Here is a 9,325-nt window from a genome sequence, read left to right as displayed (position 1 = left end):
GTTTCCTGATACTCAGCAGATTCTGTAGCTATTCATATAGGAAACTGTGAAAGTCAGTGTGACCACAGTGTGACTACCATGTAACTGCTTGCTCTCTTTGGGGAAGGGAAACTGACTTGTTTAATGCTTGCTCAGAAAGTGCTGGCCCTGGGTTCTTCAGCTGCAGTACATTCCCAGTATGTGCATAGAATTCATCTGGGCCCATCACATCATCTCCTTGCACCTTGGGAGTGAGAGAAATCAACACAAATATGCAGGTGCTCAGGCTTTTGCTGTGCATTCGTAATAAACTCTGACAGTCTTGTGCCAGTGTCCAGGAAACAATAACAGGTTAACTTGCAACTAGAGTGAGCTTTTAAGTATCGCAAGTTTTTAAGTAGGGTAAAATAAAAATCTCAGACCCAACAATTTTGGGTACAAGGAGGGGTTGCTGACAGAGACATGGCTTTCTGTAAGGAGGACAAAATCCCTGTGGACAACAGTCAGGGATGCAGGAATATTTCCTGGGATCCCATAGTGATTGCTTTCACCCAAGTGGTGGGCAAGGGGGTTCCCACTGTCCTACCTAATAATGAACAGCAGGAGAGAACAAGGAGGAAGGAGAGAAAATGGCATCCATGGATTACAGTACCTACAGCCAAGCTGCAGCCCAGCAGGGCTACAGTGTGTATTCCGCCCAGCCCACTCAAGGATATGCACAGACCACCCAGGCATATGGGCAACAAAGTTATGGAACCTATGGACAGCCCACAGATGTCAGCTATACCCAGGCTTAGACCACTGCAACCTATGGGCAGACAGCCTATGCATCTTTTTATGGACAGCCTCCTACTGGTTATTCTACTCCAACTGCCCCCCAGGCTTACAGCCAGCCTGTCCAGGGGTATGGCACTGGTGCTTATGATACCACCACTGCTACGGTCACCAGCACCCAGGCCTCCTATGCAGCTCAGTCCACATATGGCACTCAGCCTGCTTACCCAACCTACGGGCAGCAGCCAGCAGCCTCTGCACCTGCAAGACTGCAGGATGGTAGCAAGCCTGCTGAGACTAGTCAACCTCAGTCTAGCACAAGGGGTTACAACCAGCCCAGCCTAGGATATGGACAAAGTAACTACAGTTATCCTCAGGTACCTGGGAGCTACCCCATGCAGCAAGTCACCACACCTACATCCTATCCTCCTACCAGCTATTCCTCTACACAGCCGACTAGTTATGATCAGAGCAGTTACTCTCAACAGAACACCTATGGGCAGCCAAGCAGCTATGGACAGCAGAGTAGCTATGGTCAACAGAGAGGCTATGGGCAGCAGCCTCCCACTAGTTATCCCCCCCAAACTGGATCCTATAGCCAGGCTCCAAGTCAATATAGCCAACAGAGCAGCAGCTACGGGAAGCAGAGTTTATTACGACAGGACCACCCCAGTAGCATGGGTGTTTATGGGCAGGAGTCTGGAGGATTTTCTGGACCAGGAGAGAACCGGAGCATGAGTGGCCCTGATAACTGGGGCAGGGAAAGAGGGGGATTTGATCGTGGAGGCATGAGCAGAGGTGGGAGGGGAGGAGGACGTGGTGGAATGGGCACTGGAGAGCAAAGAGGCTTCAGTAAGCCTGGCAGACCCATGGATGAAGGACCAGATCTTGATCTAGGTCTGCCTGTAGATTCAGATTAAGACTCTGACAACACTGCAATTTATGTGCAGGGATTAAATGATAACGTGACTCTAGGTGACTTGGCGGACTTCTTTAAGCAATGTGGGGTTGTGAAGATGAACAAAAGAACTGGGCAATCCATGATCCACATCTACCTGGACAAGGAAACAGGAAAGCCCAAAGGTGATGCCACAGTGTCATATGAGGACCCACCAACTGCCAAGGCCTCTGTTGAGTGGTTTGATGGGAAAGATTTTCAAGGGAGCAAACTTAAAGTCTGTCTTGCATGGAAGAAGCCTCCAATGAATAGCATGCGAGGTGGTATGCCACCCCGTGAGGGCAGAGGAATGCCACCCCCACTTTGTGGAGGTCCTGGGGGCCCAGGAGGTCCTGGAGGACCAATGGGTCACATGGGAGGCCATGGAGGAGACAGAGGAGGCTTCCCCCCAAGAGGGCCCCGGGGTTCCCGAGGCAACCCATCTGGAGGAGGAAACATCCAACACCAAGCTGGAGACTGGCAGTGCCCCAATCCGAGATGTGGAAACCAGAACTTTGCCTGGAGGACAGAATGTAACCAGTGTAAGGCCCCACAGCCTGAAGGCTTCCTCCCACCACCCTTTCCACCTCCAGGTAGTGACCATGGCAGAGGTGGTCCTGGTGGCATGAGGGGAGGAAGAGGTGTTCTCATGGACCATGGCGGTCCTGGTGGAATGTTCAGAGGTGGCCGTGGTGGAGACAGAGGTGGCTTCTGTGGTGGCTGGGGCATGGACTGAGGTGGCTTTGGTGGAGGAAGATGAGGTGGCCCTGGAGGGCCTCCTGGACCTTTGATGGAACAGATGAAGGAAGAAGAAGTGGCTGTGGAGGACCTGGAAAAATGGATAAAGGCGAGCACCCTCAGGAACACAGAGACCAGCCCTACTAGACACAGAGACCCCGCAGAGCGGCATTGACTACCAGATTTATTTTTTAAACCAGAAAATGTTTTAAATTTATAATTCCATATTTATAATGTTGGCCAACAACATTATGATTATTCCTTGTCTGTACTTTAGTATTTTTCACCATTTGTGAAGAAACATTAAAACAACTTAAATGGTAGTGTGCTGAGTTTTTTTGTTTTGTTTTGTTTTTTCTTCTTTTTTTAAAGATGGTTGTTTAAGACTAAACCAATGGGAACCCCTTGTGAGCATGCTCAGTATCGTTGTGAAAAACCAACAGGGCCTCTAACTGTAACAATGTTCATGGTTGTGAATTTTTTTTAAAATAAAATTCCAAATGTTTATAAAAATAAAAATAATAATAATGAACAGCAGTTGAGTTAATGTTTAAAGACTGAGCAGCTGAGCATTGAGACCCAGGATTTAAAAGGCCATTTAAATGGTGGCTATTTTAGTTTCCTAGGCTGCTAGAAGTAGATATTATGAAATGGGTTGGCTTAAACAATGGAAATTTATTAGCTTACAGTTTGTGGCCATGAAACTGTATGAATCAAGGCATCATCAAGACAATGTTTTTTCCCAAAGACCAGCTACCAGCGAAACTTGGCTACTGTGACACATAGCAAGGCACATGGTGGTATCTCCTGGTTTCTTCCTTCTGTTCTGGGTTCTGCTTCAGCTTCTTGCTTCCTGTGAGTTTCTCCCCTTTGTCTTGCTTAGGTTTAAAAAGGACTCCAGTAATAGGATTAAGTCCCATCCTGAATGAGGTGGGTCACACCTTAACTGAAATAGCCTCATCGAAAGTTCCTGCTTACAATGGGTTTACACCCACATGAATAGATTAGATTTAAGAACATGTTTTTCTGGGGTACAAACAGCTTCAAATCTCCACAGTACCTTTGTTGCTGCTTACGCTCTTCCAAAGAGGCAGAGAAAGAACTGTTATCATGATAATGGGATAGTAAGCCCTGTAGATGCTGCCAAAAGACAAGGTGATTATGGCTGCTGAGTCAGAGTCCCCAAAGCTGAAATACATGGTGTTCTGGTTTGCTAATGCTGCTGGAATGCAAAACACCAGAAATGGATTGACTTCTATAAAAGGGGGTTATTTGGTTACACAGTAACAGTCTTAAGGCCGTAAAGTGTCCAAGGTAACACATCAGCAATCGGGTAACTTCACTGGAGGATGGCCAATGGTGTCCGGAAAACCTCTGTTAGCTGGGAAGGCATGTGGCTGGCATCTGCTCCAAAGTTCTGGTTTCATTATGGCTTTCTCTCAGGACATTCCTCTCTAGGCTGCTGTTCCTCAAAAATGTTACTCTTAGTTGCACTTGGGATATTTGTCCTCTTAGCTTCTCCGGAGCAAGAGTCTGCTTTCAATGGCCGTCTTCAGACTACTCTCATCTGCAGCTCCTGTGCTTTCTTCAAAGTGTCCCTCTTGGCTGTAACTCCTCTTCGAAATGTCACTCTCAGCTGCACTGAGCTCCTTCTGTTTGTCAGCTGATTTATATGGCTCCAGTGATTTAATTTAGACCCACCCTGAATGGACGGGCCAACACCTCCATGGAAATTATCCAATCAGAGTCATCACCCACAGTTGGGTGGGACATATCTCCACAGAAACACTCAAAGAATTATAATCTAATTAAAACTGATAGGTCTGCCCACACAAGATTACATCAAAGATAATGGCGTTTGGGGGACATAATACATTCAAACTGGCACATTCCACCCCCTGGATCCCAAAATGACATTATCTTTCCACATAGAAAATACATTCATCCCACAACAATATCACAGAAACTTAAATCATTTCAGTAACAATAGTTAAGTACAAGATCCTATCAAAATCAATTATAGACGTGGTCAGTCCTAAGGCATAATTCTCCTTTAGCTGTGGAACTGTGAATTTAGAACAAGTTATGTACTTCCAATATACAAAGGAGGGACATTCATAGGATAAACGTTCCCATTGCCATAAGGAGAAACAGTAAGGAAAACAGGGTTCACAGGACAAAAACAGTTCCTAAAACCTGCAGGACAAACTCCATTAGATTTCAAAGTCCAAGAGTCATTAACAGAACGATGTTGCATCCTTGGGGCTTGATGGAGCGGGAGTCTAACCCTTCCTAAGGGCCTTTGCGGCAGCCCTTTCCTCTCCAAACGCTGGGGTGAGTGCTCCAACATATCCACACATTGGGGAGACCACCTTCTTGGCCCCACCCTCCTCAAACATCGGGGCAGCACCCGGATTCCTTTCCATCTCCGGGGCACATGCTCAACCCCTTCAGAACAGTGGGGTGGCAGCCAGGCTGTCCCCAATTCCCTGGGAATGTGCTCCACCCTCCTTGGGGCCTGGGGTGGCAAAACTCTTCTGGAGCATCAAGGCGGAAGGCCCACCCTCGACCTCCAGGGCAAACTCACCCTTTCCAAGCATGTGGGCCACTCCGCTCTCCCAGTCCAAGGCCTCTTGACTCCAGACCTCAACCTCCATGGCTCTGTCTTTGAAGAAATTTTTCCTTCAATTTGTTCTTTATCTGTCCCCTCCAGTCTAGACCAGCAGCGGCTCCGTCTATAAAGATTGTGCAAAAATTCTGTTGGCTTCGCATGAAGCATTCAGGGGTCAAAGCCATCAGACAATAAGACTTTCCACAAATCCTTTCTGCGTAACTCCTTCTCCAATCTTGGGTTGTTCTGAAATGGCAGTTGGTTTCCATATTTGGTTGCATCCTCATGTTGGGCTATAGCTTCTGGGGTTTCACCCACTGGAAACCCAGAGTTTTTAGGCCCTCAATTTCTGGTTTCTTTGAAACCAAGAGTTCATTTCTCAGCTTATCTCTGTCCTCTCGCATTTTACTATAAGCTGCAAGAAAAAGCCAGGCTACTTCTTGTATATTTTGCTTGGAGATCTCATCAGCTAAGTATTCCAGGTCGTCGTTTTCAAATTCTGCCTTTCATCCAACACCAGGACTCAATTTTGCCAAATTTTCTGCCACTTTAAAACAAGGATTGCCTTCCTTCCAGTTTGTAACAACACATTAATCATTTCTGCTCAAGACCTCATTAGAAATATCTTTAGAGTCCATTATTTCCACAAACAGTCTCTTCCAAGCAGTTTAGGCCTTTTCTATCAAGCTCCTCACAATGCTTCAGAATCTTCCCCTTATCCATTTAAAAAGCTGTTCCAACATGTTTGGTATTTGCAAACTCAGCAGGCACCCCACTTCTCTGGTACCAAAATCTGTTCTAGTTTGCTAATGCTGCCAGAATACAAAACATCAGAAATGGATTGGCTTTTATAAAAGGGGGTTTACATGGTTACACAGTCACAGTCTTAAAGCCATAAAGTGTCCAAGGTAACACATCAGCAATCAGGTACCGTCACTGGAGGATGGCCAATGGTGTCTGGCAAGCCTCCATTAGCTGGAAGTGGCTGGCGTCTGCTCCAGAGTTCTGGTTTCAAAATGGCTTTCTCCCAAGACGTTCCTCCCTAGGCTGCAGTTCCTCAAAAATGTCACTCTTAGTTGCACTTGGAGTATTTGTCCTCTCTCAGCTTCTCCAGAGCAAGAGCTCGCTCCTTCTGTCTGAGCTTATATACTGCTCCAGTAATCAAGGCCCACACTGAATGGGTGGGGCCATGCCTCCATGGAAATTATCTCATCGGAGTTATCAACTACACTTGGGTGGGTCACAGCTCCATGGAGACACTCAAAGAATTACAATCTAATTAAAACTAATAGGTCTGCCCACACAAGGTTACATAAAAGATAATGGCATTTGGGGGACATAATACATTCAAACTGGCACACATGGTATCAGTAATGATGACCTTGCCTCTCAATATAGGGCTTTGGGTGGATTGAGAACATTAGTTCATTTGATTGAGCTTCAAGCCACTGCCTTGGCCCCTGGAAACTGAAAGTAAATGCAAACCCCTGCTTATCTGCATAGAACAGCTCTCTCCCCACACACCCACTGATCACTCCCTCCTTTCTCTTCTTCCCTGATCTTAGCTGCTTTAAGGCAAAACATGATTAAGGGTAGACTGATCCTAAGGGGCCTGAAGGCCATATGCACCCATCTGAGTGAGGTGGGAAATTCTGGAAAGAGAAAGGACTGAAACTTTTAAGGCTTTGTTGGATATAGGTGCCATGTCACCAGTCTACCTGGTCCAGTAGGGGAAGGTGCACCCAAATTCAACTGATAGGGTTTGGGCAAGGTTCACAGTGGGGAAGAGAAGTTAAAATGATCTTGTGGGAGGGCCATTTTGGTGGATTCAATGTACTATTATTGTAGTTTTCACTGTTGAATATTTTTGTAGTTGATACTTTACATGTTGTACTATGAATACTTACGAAGTCCATAGGGGACTGAGGAAGCACTGCCTGTGAAAAAAAAAGTGCTGCTGAGACATGTAAATCAATCTCAGTCCACCTCCCTGTCCCTTCTCTGCTGGTCCAACAGAAACATAAAGAGTCCCAGGAGAAGAAAGGGAAATCACAGTCTTTAAAGACTTAAAGGCAGCAGGGTAGTAAGAGATACAATATTTCAAAACAGCAGTATGATATGACCAGTGAAAAAGGCTAATAAGAGTTGAAAGCTTACAGTGGAATATCACCAACTTAATTCAGTTGTTGCTTCTAAAGCCCTGACTGTTCCAGACATTGTGACTGTAACAAAATCCATTGCATAGATTGACAGCACTTGGTATCCTGTCTTGGACAGTGCTAATGCCTTCTTTTCTATCCCACTGGCACCTGAGAACCAAGAGAAATTCACATTTATGTGGCAAGGCCTCAAATATAATATAAATCCCTCTGTGATTTGCCATCAGTGGACAGGTCAGGACTTGGCACAAATGCCCCTACCCTCTGACATCCAAAACTTTCACTATGTAGATGATATTCTCTTGGTTGGCAAGTCAAGAGCCTCATTGTCAACAGCCTTGATTATGGCATTATCACACTTCCAGCAGGATGGGTGGCTGATAAATACCAACAAAACTCATGGGAATCCTCACCAAGAAACATTTCTTGGAACTACGTAGAAGGACTCACAAAATTCTATCTCCCCAACAGTCAAAGAAAATCTGCTGTCTCTTTGGTCTCCCACTACCAATAAAGCCACCAAGATTTTTTGTGGGTATTGGAGACCATATGTGCCTCACTTGGCATTCTTGTTGGTCCTTTATATCAACTAACCTGCAAATTAGCATCCTTTGAATGGGACTCAAACCCCATTGTATTGGCAGCTGTCTAGCAAGCTGTGGCACACTCCAGATTTGGGACACCACAATCCTAATGACCTCTTCGAACTACAAGACTCTGTGACTCATGATTTTGCCAAAGAGAGCCTTTGGGAAAAGGAGGCAGCCTCTATCTGAAGTCACCTCTTGGATATTTGGACTTATCATCTCTCCAATACAGCCCTCCTTTTGAAAAGTAGCTATTATCCTGCTACTGGGTTCTCATTGAACTCAGTGAATTCACTGAAACTGAGCACCTGACCCCTGGAACACTTGTGACTCTCTGGCCTACATCCCCTTTTTGTGATAGGTCAACTAGGACTCAAGGACTAATAAGATAAGAAGGACCCAAAAGTCCTCGGCAGTCAAATGGAAATGACATATTCAAGAACATAGCAATCTAACCCTAGCAACTTTTCAGCTTTATGCCCAAAAGTGGCAGCACATTTTAGAGGAAACTTTATCGCCCACTCTGCTACATGAAGCAAAGCCACTGGCTCAATGAGGGACCCTGATTTACAGAGGTTATCCTAAATGCTTGGGACTAATTCACCATTAATTCTGCTAAGATGAAAGCTGATGTGTCCACTGGGCAGCAGTAGCCGTCTAGTCCCAATGACAGCTCTGGAAGAACAACTGTGGTAAGAGCCAATCAGCACAAAGGACTGAACTGAAAGCCATAACACTTGCCTTAGACAATACTCGTAAGGACCATGCATGTTACTTTTTTACTGACTCTTGGATTGTAGCCAATGGCCAAGCCACCTGATTTACCACTTTGGAAGAACACAATGTAGAGATTAAAGACTGTAACCTGTGGAAACAATTTGTGATTGCCAGTCAGACAGTCTGGGTCACTTATGAGGATCCTCATGATAATGGAGCATTTTTGTTTAAGACCAACTAGAATCAAGCTGCCAATCAAGCCTGCATCACCCATTGCCACCTGAATCCATCATTGCACCAAACATGGCAATGCGTCTACCACCATAGACTGGACACAAAATAGTGTGTCCAATACAGAAGCTACCGCTGCACATCAGGCTTCTGACTCCTACCAAAAACTGGTCTGGTTGTCTTGTGGTGAAGTAGGTCACATTGTATGGGGTATTGCCTCCACCCACTCCTGACAAACTGACTACATCTAGACCTTGACACAGTCTTGAGACTACTGGTGGAGCCTCAAGACTGTTTTACTTATTCAGGTTACAGTGTTGTTCCAATTCACTCAACTGACTCCAGCCACACTGCTGTGAATCTTATAACTAAACCATGTCATATTTTTGGTTGCTAGCCCAATTACAGCCTGACAATAGTGTACCTTTCACCCCAAAGCTACCTAACAATGGGCCAATAGTCAAGGTATTCAGTGGATATTTCACTCTCCTTTGCCTTCTCAAGGATGCTGGTATCATGGAGAGTTCCAAAAAACTCAACTAAAAAGAATTCCTGACTCTATCCCCCCTCACATCTTCTAGTCTATAAACCT

The 9,325-nt window shown here is 45.5% G+C and overlaps 1 pseudogene; it reads left to right on the top strand.

The window, feature by feature from the left end:
* Positions 1 to 588: 588 nt before the first annotated feature.
* On the top strand, positions 589 to 2,779 carry LOC119511536 (annotated as a pseudogene).
* Positions 2,780 to 9,325: the final 6,546 nt, after the last annotated feature.

The sequence above is a fragment of the Choloepus didactylus genome, chromosome 16 (genome assembly GCF_015220235.1).
Source record: "Choloepus didactylus isolate mChoDid1 chromosome 16, mChoDid1.pri, whole genome shotgun sequence".
Taxonomy (NCBI): domain Eukaryota; kingdom Metazoa; phylum Chordata; class Mammalia; order Pilosa; family Megalonychidae; genus Choloepus; species Choloepus didactylus.
The sequence above is the reverse complement of the archived record's forward strand: the minus strand, read 5'-3'. Positions and strand labels throughout refer to the sequence as shown.